This window comes from Salvelinus fontinalis, chromosome 27 (assembly GCF_029448725.1).
Source record: "Salvelinus fontinalis isolate EN_2023a chromosome 27, ASM2944872v1, whole genome shotgun sequence".
NCBI classification, from domain to species: Eukaryota; Metazoa; Chordata; class Actinopteri; order Salmoniformes; family Salmonidae; genus Salvelinus; species Salvelinus fontinalis.
Window position 1 is genome coordinate 21,768,320 of NC_074691.1, and position 15,623 is coordinate 21,783,942.

At 47.6% G+C, this 15,623-nt stretch overlaps 1 protein-coding gene across 8 annotated transcripts in view; it reads left to right on the forward strand.

Annotated features, from left to right (window-relative positions):
- The window catches only part of LOC129825296 (syntaxin-binding protein 5-like), a 169,260-nt gene that overhangs the window by 76,238 nt on the left and 77,399 nt on the right, over positions 1 to 15,623 (forward strand). The window lies entirely within an intron of this gene.

The window sequence follows — 15,623 nt, forward strand, 5'->3', positions numbered from 1 at the left end:
TCCTGGAACATCTTCCCCAGCTTCACAGACAGCCCCCCGACACACCATATCTCCTGGAACATCTTCCTCAGCTTTACAGACAGCCCCCCCGACACACCATATCTCCTGGAACATCTTCCCCAGCTTTACAGACAGCCCCCCCGACACACCATATCTCCTGGAACATCTTCCCCAGCTTTACAGACAGCCCTCCCCGATACACCATATCTCCTGGAACATCTTCCCCAGCTTCACAGACAGCCTCCCCGACACACCATATCTCCTGGAACATCTTCCCCAGCTATACAGACAGCCTCCCCGACACACCATATCTCCTGGAACATCTTCCCCAGCTATACAGACAGCCTCCCCGACACACCATATCTCCTGGAACATCTTCCCCAGCTATACAGACAGCCTCCCCGACACACCATATCTCCTGGAACATCTTCCCCAGCTTTACAGACAGCCCCCCGACACACCATATCTCCTGGAACATCTTCCCCAGCTTTACAGACAGCCCCCCCGACATACCATATCTCCTGGAACATCTTCCCCAGCTTTACAGACAGCCCCCCCGACACACCATATCTCCTGGAACATCTTCCCCAGCTTTACAGACAGCCCTCCCCGATACACCATATCTCCTGGAACATCTTCCCCAGCTTTACAGACAGCCCCCCCGACATACCATATCTCCTGGAACATCTTCCCCAGCTTTACAGACAGCCCCCCCGACACACCATATCTCCTGGAACATCTTCCCCAGCTTTACAGACAGCCCTCCCCGATACACCATATCTCCTGGAACATCTTCCCCAGCTTTACAGACAGCCTCCCCGACACACCATATCTCCTGGAACATCTTCCCCAGCTATACAGACAGCCTCCCCGACACACCATATCTCCTGGAACATCTTCCCCAGCTTTACAGACAGCCTCCCCGACACACCATATCTCCTGGAACATCTTCCCCAGCTATACAGACAGCCTCCCCGACACACCATATCTCCTGGAACATCTTCCCCAGCTTTACAGACAGCCCCCCCTGACACACCATATCTCCTGGAACATCTCCACACTTTATCATTGTATAGAACTCAAATTCCACCCTAAAGTGCGCAGAGACCATCCCATTGAATAATAGTAAAGGGTCTGTTATGCCTCCACCTTTGACCCTGTTCCCCTTTGTTAGCCAAATAGCCAACTTTGCCTGAGAAAACAGAAAATTCACCCAAACAGATTTGGCCTCTTTATTAGAATACCTGTACCCCATTATAAACATCCAAACAGTAAACACACCCCCACTCTCACACAGACATTCCAACAGAAATTACTGGCCTTAACCTGGCGCACACAGAAACATGAATCACAGTTTCTCTCATAACACCGAAAGGACAGCCCTGCCCGACTCCCGGTTCAACCCGGGCCAACCAGCTGTTAGTGGCCAGGGCTCCACGTAGAACCCTCCACTGGAGGTCCCCTGACCTCTTTGGTACTGGGGGTTTGTAGATCCCCCTCCATCTAAAACCCACCATACTCTCCTCCCCACATACCCCATGCCACTGATGTGCCTTCACTCCTGTTAGGCTCCTAATGTTCCTTACCTTAACTAAGGCAGAGTGTGACGACCCTCCCACTCTGTCTGCCGTATTCTGTCTCTTTGCTCTTGTTTTCCTTAATAGGATCGGTGGGCAGAGCCAGGAGGGTTGTCAGCGAAATGGGACACACCTGGGCCCGGGTGTGTCCCGGGATAAATACACCTCTTCCCCATTCATTGGGGAGACTGTCTCCATGCAGACACACTGATAGATTTTGGTTGTGGAATTTGTGTGGCTGTTTTGTTTGTTTGCGTTGGCACCTTTCAACACCCCTCATTATCACATGTTAACACGCAACCATTCACTTACACTACTGACTACATACACCATTGTTTATTGTACGCTGCTCAAAAAAATAAAGGGAACACTAAAATAACACATCCTAGATCTGAATGAATGAAATATTCTTATTAAATACTTTTTTCTTTACATAGTTGAATGTGCTGACAACAAAATCACACAAAAATGATCAATGGAAATCAAATTTAACAACCCATGGAGGTCTGGATTTGGAGTCACACTCAAAATTAAAGTAGAAAACCACACTACAGCCTGATCCAACTTTGATGTATTGTCCTTAAAACAAGTCAAAATGAGGCTCAGTAGTGTGTGTGGCCTCCACGTGCCTGTATGACCTCCCTACAATGCCTGGGCATGCTCCTGATGAGGTGGCGGATGGTCTCCTGAGGGATCTCCTCCCAGACCTGGACTAAAGCATCCGCCAACTCCTGGACAGTCTGTGGTGCAACGTGGCGTTGGTGGATGGAGCGAGACATGATGTCCCAGATGTGCTCAATTGGATTCAGGTCTGGGGAACGGGCGGGCCAGTCCATAGTATCAATGCCTTCCTCTTGCAGGAACTGCTGACACACTCCAGCCACATGAGGTCTAGCATTGTCTTGTATTAGAAGGAACCCAGGGCCAACCGCACCAGCATATGGTCTCACAAGGGGTCTGAGGATCTCATCTCGGTACCTAATGGCAGTCAGGCTACCTCTGGCGAGCACATGGAGGGCTGTGCGGCCCCCCAAAGAAATGCCACCCCACACCATGACTGACCCACCGCCAAATCGGTCTTGCTGGAGGATGTTGCAGGCAGCAGAACGTTCTCCACGGCGTCTCCAGACTCTGTCAAGTCTGTCACATGTGCTCATGTGCTCAGTGTGAACATGCTTTCATCTGTGAAGCGCACAGGGCGCCAGTGGCGAATTGACCAATCTTGGTGTTCTCTGGCAAATGCCAAACGTCCTGCACGGTGTTGGGCTGTAAGCACGTCGGGCCCTCATACCACCCTCATGGAGTCTGTTTCTGACCGTTTGAGCAGACACATGCACATTTGTGGACTGCTGGAGGTCATTTTGCAGGGCTCTGGCAGTGCTCCTCCTTGCACAAAGGCGGAGGTAGCGGTCCTGCTGCTGGGTTGTTGCCCTCCTATGGCCTCCTCCACGTCTCCTGATGCACTGGCCTGTCTCCTGGTAGCGCATCCATGCTCTGGACACTACGCTGACAGACACAACAAACCTTCTTGCCACAGCTCGCATTGATGTGCCATCCTGGATGAGCTGCACTACCTGAGCCACTTGTGTGGGTTGTAGACTCCGTCTCATGCTACCACTAGAGTGAGAGCACCGCCAGCATTCATAAGTGACCAAAATATCAGCCAGGAAGCATAGGAACTGAGAAGTGGTCTGTGGTCACCACCTGCAGAATCACTCCTTTATTGGGGGTGTCTTGCTAATTGCCTATAATTTCCACCTGTTGTCTATTCCATTTGCACAACAGCATGTGAAATTTATTGTCAATCAGTGTTGCTTCCTAAGTGGACAGTTTGATTTCACAGAAGTGTGATTGACTTGGAGTTACATTGTCACGTTCCTGACCTGTTTTCCTTTGTTATGTATTTGTTTTAGTTGGTCAGGGCGTGAGTTGGGTGGGTTAGTCTATGTTTTCTATTTCTATGTGGGGTTTTGTGTTCGGCCTGGTATGATTCTCAATTAGAGACAGGTGTGTATCGTTTGTCTCTGATTGAGAGTCATACTAAGGCAGCCAGGGTTTCACTGGTGTTTTGTGGGTGTTTGTTCTTGTGTCAGCGTTTGGGCCACACAGGACTGTTGCAGGTTAGTCACGTTTGTTGTTTTGGTAATTTGTAGTGTTTTGTTGGTTTGCCATTAAATCATGAATACCTCCTACTCCGCATCTTGGTCCGATCCATGCTCCTCCTCGTCTGAGGAGGAGAACTACATTGACAACCTTTACATACATTGTGTTGTTTAAGTGTTCCCTTTATTTTTTTGAGCAGTGTATTTAGTTTACTTCAGTTAATAAATATATTTTGTCATTCCTTATCTCCACGTTGTCTCCCTTTTTGTTATGAACTTCGAGGCAGTTCGTGACAAGAGGTTGTAGAGGGCTTTACCTCCCACCCCTTCAAACTCCCACAGGCTCAGAGTGTTAAAATCTAACAAGTCCTCCAGACGCCCTTGCCAGTTCCCAGTCTCTGCCGTCACCTGCAGTAGCGAAAACATTGGTGGCCACTCCCCCTTTGGCCTCTCAAACACCCCCCCTTACCGGCTCAGACAGTGCCTCCTGGACCTCCTCCAGGAATCTCTCCAGCAGCCTATGAGATGTTATTCCTGTTTGTTGTGCCAGGACTTCCGGGGTTTTCCACCACTCCTCTCCCAGCAGTCTCAGGTCACCCAGCATTAGTAAACCAGCTGCCATCAGTTGCCTCTGCAGGGTGGCCGACTGAACCGATCTCAAAGGGATGTCCGGGTTGTGGAAGATAGGCTCCTCCCACAGCCCATGCTCCACACCCCGTTCTCGTGTGGGCCTTAGCAGCTGCCAGGCCCTCAGCACCGCAGAGTAAAAGTCTGAGAGACCTGCTGTACTCAGCCTCTCCAGCTTCATGAGGAACAACTGCCGGTCCAAACCTAATCCTCCAGCTCTCCTCAGCAGTGCGCATGCTGGTTCCCTCCAGGCGACATCAGTATGGTACAGCAGTCTCTGCACCGCCTTTAGTCGGAAAGCAGCCACCCTGCTCTCCATTTCCACCAGGCCCTGTCCTCATTCGTGGACGGACATGTACAGCAATGCCGCCTAAAACCAAACCAAAATAGGGAATATTATTGATATTATATTGCACTTTTCACTGACTCTGTTCCTGAGGTTGTGGCAGGAGGACACACACCTCACCCTCTTTGTCTCTCTGAGCTGTAGTAGCAGGCAGCACAGTAGCAGACTCTGTCCCTCCCCCTCCCTGGCAGGGTGATGTATGACTGGGCATGTTTGACGTCAGTCCCGGGACGGCGTCATAGACCTCCACGCTCACAACCTTTTTTCCTTCTTTCATTCTCGACTCTTTTTCTTTCCTGCTCTCGTTCTTTCTCTCTCTGGCTGTCATTCTCCTACTCTTTGTTCTCTCTCTCTTGCTGTTTTTCCATCTCCCTCTCTAGGTCTTTCTATTTGGTTCTCTCCTACTCTCCCTCTGTTTCTCATTCTCCCCCTCCCTGTCCTCTGTCTTTCTACCCGTATCACTAACCATTGCGTACACACACACACGTACGCACGTACGCACGCACGCACGCACACACACACGCACACACGCACACACGCACACACGCACACACGCACACACACACACACACACACACACACACACACACACACACACACACACACACACACACACACACACACACACACACACACACACACACACACACACACACACCCTGTGGTGCAACGTGTTTGTACGAAACAAATAAATGGTCTAGAAGATCCATCATTCTTTCAATTGGTGCTGTCAGGTGAAGAGCCAACACAGCAATTTTAATACATCCACAGGGGCCAACCAAGGGCTGTCCCTGGGTTTTATTGACAGGGGCCAACCAAGTGACAGGGGCCAACCCTCCCGGGTAGCAACACTAAGCGTGGGGACTTATGAGAACCCATAAGAAACATAACAGATCTGTTGACTTTGAGGGCAGAAATAGCTTTTTTAAGTTTCATCTGACTTGACAAGACGCGGAATTGACCCAGTTTTCTTTCCTATCCTATCTCCATTCCTCTCTGTCTTTCTCTCTCTCTCTCTCTACGCTCTCCCTCTTTTCTTCACCCTGGATAATCTGTCCATTATGTGAGTTGGAGTGGTGGTGACAGGGACATCATACTGTGGAGAGTTACCACAGAGCAGCATGGAGTTTAGTATGGCTGGGAATTGCCAGGGACCTCATGATACGATATTATCACAATACTTACAGAGGTAGGATCTTCATTTTGTTGCAAACTGGTAGTGTATTCAAGGTTTAAAAAGGCTTATAAAGTTTGCAATTTCCACTTAAAAATGTCAGACTTGATTTGCACTAAGAAAATTGTATCAACCCTACAAAAAATTGAAATGAATTATAATTCACATAATTATTAATATTTCCTGTTGCTGCAGAATTATTTTCCTGCCGTAGCAAACAGGCTTAAATTGTAGATCCTACATTAGTAGGTGCCAAAGCTACTGTGTATGTATTGTGAATCGATACTGTGATTTGCAATTTTTATTGCAATTTGATTTTCCACAGATATTGCAGTGCATTCGGAAAGTATTCAGACCCCTTGACTTTTTCCATATTTTGTTACATTACAGCCTTATTCTAAAATTGATGAAATTGCCCCCCCCCCCTCATCTATCTTCACACAATACCCCATAATGACTAAACAAAAATTGTTTTTTAAAAACATTTTTGCAAATGTATTAAAAAACAACAACTGAAATATCACACTTACATAAGTATTCAGACCCTTTACTCAGTACTTTGTTGAAGCACCTTTGGCAGCGATTATAGTGTCTAGTCTTCTTGAGTATAACGCTACAGGCTTGGCACACCTGTATTTGGGAAGTTTCTCCCATTCTTCTCTGCAGATCCTCTCAAGCTCTGTTCTGTCAGGTTGGATGGGGAGTGTCGCTGTACAGCTATTCTCAGGTCTCTTCAGAGATGTTCGATCAGTTTCAAGACCGAGCTCTGGCTTGGCCACTCAAGGACATTCAGAGACTTGTCCCAAAGCCACTTCTGCGTTGTCTTGGCTATGTGCTTAGGGTTGTTGTCCTGTTGGAAGGTAAACATCAAATCAAATCAAATTGTATTGGTTACATACACATGGTTAACAGATGTTATTGCGAGTGTAGAGAAATGCTTGTGCTTCTGGTTCTGACAGTGCAGCAATATCTAACATGTAATCTAACAATTCCACAACAACCACCTAATACACACAAATCTAAGTAAAGGAATGGAAATTGAATATATACATAAAAATATATGGATGAGCAATGACAGAGCGGCATAGGCAAGATGCAATAGATGGTATAAAATACAATATATACATATGAGATGAGTGATGCAAGATATGTAAACATTATTAAAGTGGCATTATTAAAGTGACTAGTGATCCATTTATTAAAGTGGCAAATGATTTCAAGTCTGTATGTAGGCAGCAGCCACTCTGTGTGTGTCTCTCTGTGTTCGTGATGGCTGTTTAACAGTCTGATGGCCTTGAGGTAGAAGCTGTTTTTCAGTCTCTCGGTCCCAGCTTTGATGCACCTGTACTGACCTCGCCTTCTGGATGGTAGCGGGGTGAACAGGCAGTGGCTAGGGTGAAGCATTGTCCTTGATTATCTTTTTGGCCTTCCTGTGACATCGGGTGCTGTATGTGTTCTGGAGAGCAGGTAGTTTGCCGCTGGTGATGCGTTGTGCAGACTGCACTACCCTCTGGAGAGCCTTGCGGTTGTGGGCAGTGCAGTTGCCATACCAGGCCGCGATACAGCGTGACAGGATGCTCTCAATTATGCATCTGTAAAAGTTTGAGGGTTTTAGGTGATAAGACAAATTTCTTCAGCCTCCTGAGGTTGAAGAGGCGCTGTTGCCTTGGCCCGAGTCTGTGTTCCTGAGCGCTCTGAAGCAGAATTTCATCAAGGATCTCTCTGTACTTTGCTCCGTTCATCTTTCCCTCAATCCTGGCTTGTCCCCCAGTACCTGCCGCTGAAAAACATCCCCACAGCATGATGATACCACCACCATTCTTCACCATAGAGATGATGTCAGGTTTCCTCCAGATGTGACGCTTGGCATTCAGACAAAGAGTTCAATCTTGGTTTCATTACACCAGAGTATCTTCTTTCTCATGGTCTGAAAGTCCTTTAGGTGCCTTTTGGCAAACTCCAAGCAGGCTGTCGTGTGCTTTTTACTGAGGACCAACTCCCGTCTGGCCACTCTATAATAAAGGCCTGATTGGTGGAGTGCTGCAGAGATGGTTGTCCTTTCAGAAGGTTCTCCAATCTCCACAGAGGAACTCTGGAGCTCCGTCAGAATGACAATCAGGTTGTTGGTCACCTCCCTGACCAAGGCCCTTCTCCCCCGATTGCTCAGTTTGGCCGGGCGGCCAGCTCTAGGAAGAGTCTTGGCGCCTCCATACTTTTTCAATTTAAGAAGGATGGAGGCTACTGTGTTCTTGGGGACCTTCAATGCTGCAGACACAATCCTGTCTCTGAGCTCTATGGACAATTCCTTCGACCTCATGGCTTGGTTTTTGCTCTGACATGCACTGTCAACTGTGGGACCTTATATAGACAGGTGTGTGCCTTTCCAAATCATGTCCAATCAATTGAATTTACCACAGGTGGACTCCAATCAAGTTGTAGAAACATCAAGTTGTAGATGCACCTGAGCTACATTTTGAGTGTCATAGCAAAGGGTCTGAATACTTATGTAAATTATTTTCTAAAAAGCTGTTTCACTTTGTCGTTATGGGGTATTGTGAGTAAAATAAGGCTGTAACGTAACGTAACAAAATGTGGAAAAAGTGAAGGGGTCTGAAGGCTTCCAGAATGCACTGTATGTTTGCTGCAGAAAGAAAAGAGAGCATGACAGAATTAGTTTTGATCAGTCATGGAAATAAAAGTGCTGGAAACATGTTTACTCACAATTAAAAAATAAGATAGATAACAAACTACAGGATAAAAAATAACAGAGTTTTAACAGGTACAGCCAACTGGCGCTAGCTACTACCTCACAAAAAAATTGTTGGCGTCAAAGTATCGATTATAATATCGTCCAATATAATATTGCAATATGTTTCATCTCTAACCAAACAGAGAATACAATTTTAAGGTTTATGTTTTAGATTTGATACTCCAGTACCACCTGTATTTGGTTTTGTGCTTATATTTGAGACAGAGCACAACCCCCAAAAAGGTAAATGGTATCTTCCAAGGGCATATTCTTTCGATCTGAACATGTGCTTTTGAAGGACACCATTTACCTTTCTCAGATGTGAAACATTCAGCATACTGTCTTACTGTTGTTGCTTTTTAAGACAAAAAGTTCACTCTCAGAAAAAGTGTTTATGTAACGGTAGTCCTCCTCCTCTTCAACCGAAGAGGAGGAGTAGTGATTGAACCAAGGCGCAGCTTTGTGAAATGACATGATTTAATAAAGACACGACAAAAACAACTAAGACAGAAAACGAACTAGACTTGAATTAACTAACAAAATAACAAAACGAATGTGTAGACAAACCTAGACATACGAACTTACAATAAAACACGAAGAACGCACGAACAGGGAAAAATAGACTACACAAAAATGACGATGTACAAACATACTGAACAGTCCCGTATGGTGCGACAAACACTGACACAGGAGACAACGAACACTGTGAAACAACCTACCTAAATTTGACTCTCAATTAGAGGACAACGCAAAACACCTGCCTCTAATTAAGAGCCATACTAGGCAACCCTTAAACCAACATAGAAACAGAAAACATAGAATGCCCACCCAAACTCACGTCCTGACCAACTAACACATACAACAAACTAACAGAAATAGGTCAGGAACGTGACATAACCCCCCCCCTTTAAGGTGCGAACTCCGGGCGCACCAGCACAAAGTTTAGGGGAGGGTCTGGGTGGGCATCTGACCACGGTGGTGGATCAGGCTCAGGACGAGGTCCCCACCCCACCATAGTCAATCCCAGCTCGCTAATCCCCCTCAGAATGACCACCCCTCTATTCCACCCACCTAATATATGCAACACAAAATAAAGGGACAGCTCCGGGACAAGGTAGCTCAGGACATAGAGGTAGGTGAGAATAGAGAGGTAGATAGAGAGGTAGCTCAGGATAGAGAGGTAGCTCAGGATAGAGGGGCAACTCCGGACTGAAAGGCAGCTCCGGACAGAGAGACAGCTCTGGACTGAGGGGCAGTTCTGGATTACTGGCAGCTCCGGACTGGCTGACGGCTCTGGACGCTCATGGCTGGCTGACGGCTCTGGACGCTCATGGCTGTAGGGCAGCTCATGACTGGAAGGCAGCTCATGACTGGAGGGCAGCTCATGACTGGAGGGCAGCTCATGACTGGGAGGCAGCTCATGACTGGAGGGCAGCTCATGACTGGAGGGCAGCTCATGACTGGAGGGCAGCTCATGACTGGAGGGCAGCTCATGACTGTCTGAAGGCTCCGGCAGATCCTGTCTGGTTGGCGGCTCTGGCAGATCCTGTCTGGTTGGCGGCTCTGGCAGATCCTGTCTGGTTGGCGGCTCTGGCAGATCCTGTCTGGTTGGCGGCTCTGGCAGATCCTGTCTGGTTGGCGGCTCAGGCAGATCCTGACTGACGACTGGCTCTAGCTGCTCCTGACTGACTATCGGCTCTGATGGCTCGGGACAGACGGGCGGCTCTAATGGCTCGGGACAGACGAATGGCTCAGACGGCGCTGGGGAGACGGATGGCTCAGACGGCGCTGGGGAGACGGATGGCTCAGACGGCGCTGGGGAGACGGATGGCTCAGACGGCGCTGGGGAGACGGATGGCTCAGACGGCGCTGGGGAGACGGATGGCTCAGACGGCGCTGGGGAGACGGATGGCTCAGACGGCGCTGGGGAGACGGATGGCTCAGACGGCGCTGAGGAGACGGATGGCTCAGAGGAGACGGATGGCTCAGATGGCGCTGCGGAGACGGATGGCTCAGACTGATCCTGTCTTGTGGAAGGCTTTGGCTGCTCCTGTCTGGTGGAAGGCTCTTGCGGCTCCTGTCTGGCGGAAGGCTCTGTAGGCTCATGGCAGACGGGCGGCTTTGCAGGCTCAATACAGACGAGCAGTTCATGCGGCGCTTGGCAGACGGACAGTTCAGGCGCCATTGGGCAGACGGCAGACTCTGGCCGGCTGAGACGCACTGTAGGCCTGGTGCGTGGTGCCGGAACTGGAGGCACCGGACTGGAGACACGCACTTCAAGCCTAGTGCGGGGAGCAGGGACAGGGCACACTGAATTCTCAAAGCGCACTATAGGCCTAGTGCGTGGTACCGGCACTGGTGGTACCAGGCTAAGGGCACGCACCTCAGGACGAGTACGGGGAGAAGGAACAGTGTGTACGGGGCTCTGGAGACGCACAGGTGGCTTAGTGCGTGGTGCCGGAACTGGAGGCACCGGACTGGAGACACGCACCATAGGGAGAGTGCGTGGAGGAGGAACAGGTGGTACTGGGCTGGGGCGGGGAGGTAGCGCCGGAAATACCGGAGCGTGCAGGCATACTGGCTCCCTTGAGCACCGAGCCTGCCCAACCTTACCTGGTTGAATGCTCCCCGTCGCCCGCCCAGTGCGGGGAGGTGGAATAACCCGCACCGGGCTATGTAGGCGAACCGGGGACACCATGCGTAAGGCTGGTGCCATGTAAGCCGGCCCAAGGAGACGTACTGGTGGCCAGATATGTAGAGCCGGCTTCATGGCACTTGGCTCAATGCTCAATCTAGCCCCACCAGTGCGGGGAGGTGGAATAACCCGCACTGGGCTATGCACACGTACAGGAGACACCGTGCGCTCTACTGCATAACACGGTGTCTGCCCGTACTCCCGCTCTCGACGGTTAGCCTGGTAAGTGGGCGCAGGTCTCCTACCTGCCCTTGGCCCAATACCTCTTAGCCCCCCTCCCCCCAATAAATTTTTGGGTAGTACTCACGGGCTTTTCGGGCTTCCGTGCTAGACGCGTCCCCTCATATCTGCAGTTTTGGGCTTGATTCTCCGGTCTCCAGCCTTGCTTCCTAGCTGCCTCCTCATATCGCCGCCTCTCTGCTTTCGCTGCCTCCAGCTCAGCTTTGGGGCGGCGATATTCTCCTGGCTGCGCCCAGGGTCCTTTGCCTTCTAGGTCTTCCTCCCATGTCCATTTCTCCAAATAATTAAGCCTCTCCTGTTGCGTGTTCCACTGCTCGAACTTATGCTGCTTGGTTCTGGATTGGTGGGTGGTTCTGTAACGGTAGTCCTCCTCCTCTTCAACCGAAGAGGAGGAGTAGTGATTGAACCAAGGCGCAGCTTTGTGAAATGACATGATTTAATAAAGACACGACAAAAACAACTAAGACAGAAAACGAACTAGACTTGAATTAACTAACAAAATAACAAAACGAATGTGTAGACAAACCTAGACATACGAACTTACAATAAAACACGAAGAACGCACGAACAGGGAAAAATAGACTACACAAAAATGACGATGTACAAACATACCGAACAGTCCCGTATGGTGCGACAAACACTGACACAGGAGACAACCACCCACAACGACCACTGTGAAACAACCTACCTAAATATGACTCTCAATTAGAGGACAACGCAAAACACCTGCCTCTAATTAAGAGCCATACCAGGCAACCCTTAAACCAACATAGAAACAGAAAACATAGAATGCCCACCCAAACTCACGTCCTGACCAACTAACACATACAACAAACTAACAGAAATAGGTCAGGAACGTGACAGTTTAATGTCCACTATTGTCTGTCTTTGACCATGGTTTGATGTCATTGTACAGCCAACCGTTTTCATGACGCAGTCTGTCTGTGTCCTTTTCGATAATATGCTTTCTTAGAGAAAGGCAGCGAGAACAGTTTGAAAAGCACAACCTTAAATCTTTCCCTTTTTTCAGGGTCGAAATATTTGGTTGCGAGCAACCCGGGGAATTTGTTTTCAAGTAAATAACTTATAGTTCTCATCCTGGACTAAAGCATCCAGATCATTCTACTGTTCTCATCCTGGACTAAAGCATCCAGATCATTCAACTGTTCTCATCCTGGACTAAAGCATCCAGATCATTTTACTGTTCTCATCCTGGACTAAAGCATCCGGATCATTCTACTGTTCTCATCCTGGACTAAAGCATCCAGATCCTTTTACTGTTCTCATCCTGGACTAAAGCATCCAGATCATTCTACTGTTCTCATCCTGGACTAAGCTTCCAGATCATTCTACTGTTCTCATCCTGGACTAAAGCATCCGGATCATTCTACTGTTCTCATCCTGGACTAAAGCATCCAGATCATTCTACTGTTCTCATCCTGGACTAAAGCTTCCAGATCATTCTACTGTTCTCATCCTGGACTAAAGCATCCGGATCATTCTACTGTTCTCATCCTGGACTAAAGCATCCAGATCATTCTACTGTTCTCTTCCTGGACTAAAGCATCCAGATCATTCTACTGTTCTCATCCTGGACTAAAGCATCCAGATCATTCTACTGTTCTCATCCTGGACTAAAGCATCCGGATCATTCTACTGTTCTCATCCTGGACTAAAGCATCCAGATCATTCTACTGTTCTTATCCTGGACTAAAGCATCCAGATCATTCTACTGTTCTCATCCTGGACTAAAGCATCCAGATCATTCAACTGTTCTCATCCTGGACTAAAGCATCCAGATCATTCTACTGTTCTCATCCTGGACTAAAGCATCCAGATCATTCTACTGTTCTCATCCTGGACTAAAGCATCCGGATCATTCTACTGTTCTCATCCTGGACTAAAGCATCCAGATCATTCTACTGTTCTTATCCTGGACTAAAGCATCCAGATCATTCTACTGTTCTCATCCTGGACTAAAGCATCCAGATCATTCAACTGTTCTCATCCTGGACTAAAGCATCCAGATCATTCTACTGTTCTCATCCTGGACTAAAGCATCCAGATCATTCTACTGTTCTTATCCTGGACTAAAGCATCCAGATCATTCTACTGTTCTCATCCTGGACTAAAGCATCCAGATCATTCAACTGTTCTCATCCTGGACTAAAGCATCCAGATCATTCTACTGTTCTCATCCTGGACTAAAGCATCCAGATCATTCTACTGTTCTCATCCTGGACTAAAGCATCCAGATCATTCAACTGTTCTCATCCTGGACTAATACATCCAGATCATTTTACTGTTCTCATCCTGGACTAAAGCATCCGGATCATTCTACTGTTCTCATCCTGGACTAAAGCATCCAGATCCTTTTACTGTTCTCATCCTGGACTAAAGCATCCAGATCATTCTACTGTTCTCATCCTGGACTAAAGCTTCCAGATCATTCTACTGTTCTCATCCTGGACTAAAGCATCCGGATCATTCTACTGTTCTCATCCTGGACTAAAGCATCCAGATCATTCTACTGTTCTCATCCTGGACTAAAGCTTCCAGATCATTCTACTGTTCTCATCCTGGACTAAAGCATCCAGATCATTCTACTGTTCTCATCCTGGACTAAAGCATCCAGATCATTCTACTGTTCTCTTCCTGGACTAAAGCATCCAGATCATTCTACTGTTCTCATCCTGGACTAAAGCATCCAGATCATTCTACTGTTCTCATCCTGGACTAAAGCATCCGGATCATTCTACTGTTCTCATCCTGGACTAAAGCATCCAGATCATTCTACTGTTCTTATCCTGGACTAAAGCATCCAGATCATTCTACTGTTCTCATCCTGGACTAAAGCATCCAGATCATTCAACTGTTCTCATCCTGGACTAAAGCATCCAGATCATTCTACTGTTCTCATCCTGGACTAAAGCATCCAGATCATTCTACTGTTCTCATCCTGGACTAAAGCATCCAGATCATTCTACTGTTCTCATCCTGGACTAAAGCATCCAGATCATTCTACTGTTCTTATCCTGGACTAAAGCATCCATATCATTCTACTGTTCTTATCCTGGACTAATACATCCAGATCATTCTACTGTTCTTATCCTGGACTAAAGCATCCATATCATTCTACTGTTCTTATCCTGGACTAATACATCCAGATCATTCTACTGATTCTACCCTGCAGGGGTCTCTGTCTCTGTCTCTCCCCCTTTTCTGTCCCTCTCACTCTATTTTTTGGGGGATATGTGTGAGAGAGCAAGGAGGCTCTGTGTATGTGTATGTGTGATGTAAAGTGTTTGTATTAGTGAACCGGATGAGTGATGTGTGTGTGTGTGTGTATGTGATGACGTGTGTAAGCGTGTGGTCATATGTTCTGTTCTGGTGCAGGTAAGGGTGTGGTTTAGTGTTGCCCTTATCAGTTTATACAATTATATTCCTGCCCATAGCAGCCTGTGATGCAAGAGATTTTAGCGGGCTATTTTAGCTGAAGATGTTAGCTTGATGCTCTACTTGCTTGTTTTTCTCCTCTCTGGTTGTCATTTGTTACGCCTAACTCCTCTCTTCCACTCTGTCTGCACAGGAATTATTGGTAGGATAAATAAGCATCATCAGTGAGCTCACTCATACAGGCCGTCATCAGAGGAAGCTCTTTATTTTCAATCTTTCCCCTTCTCTCTCTCTCTCTCTCTCGCTCTCACTCTCTCTCTCTGTATGTCTGGATATCTCTCTCCTCCTCCTCCTCCTCCTCCTCCATCCATCCATCCATCGCTCCCTTTCTTGCACCCACACATGCATGTACTCTCTCCCACTTCCTTCTCCCCCATTCTTCATTTTCCCCTCTCTCTGTCATTCTGTTGTGTTGTTTGTTTCTCTGCAGCTCCAGATGATCTTCCTTTGTCTTTTATTTTAATATTTATTTTCTCCATGTACACATCATATCTCTCCAGAAAACAACTTGCAAGGGTAGACATACTGTGGTGTATTATATAGGAAATGCCTAGCTATATCTTCAAGGTAGATAGACAACCGTACTTTGGTGTTTACTGTGGGTGAACAGTCAAATTGCTCTCATCTGTCCATTGCTCAGTCATGACAGAAAATCCG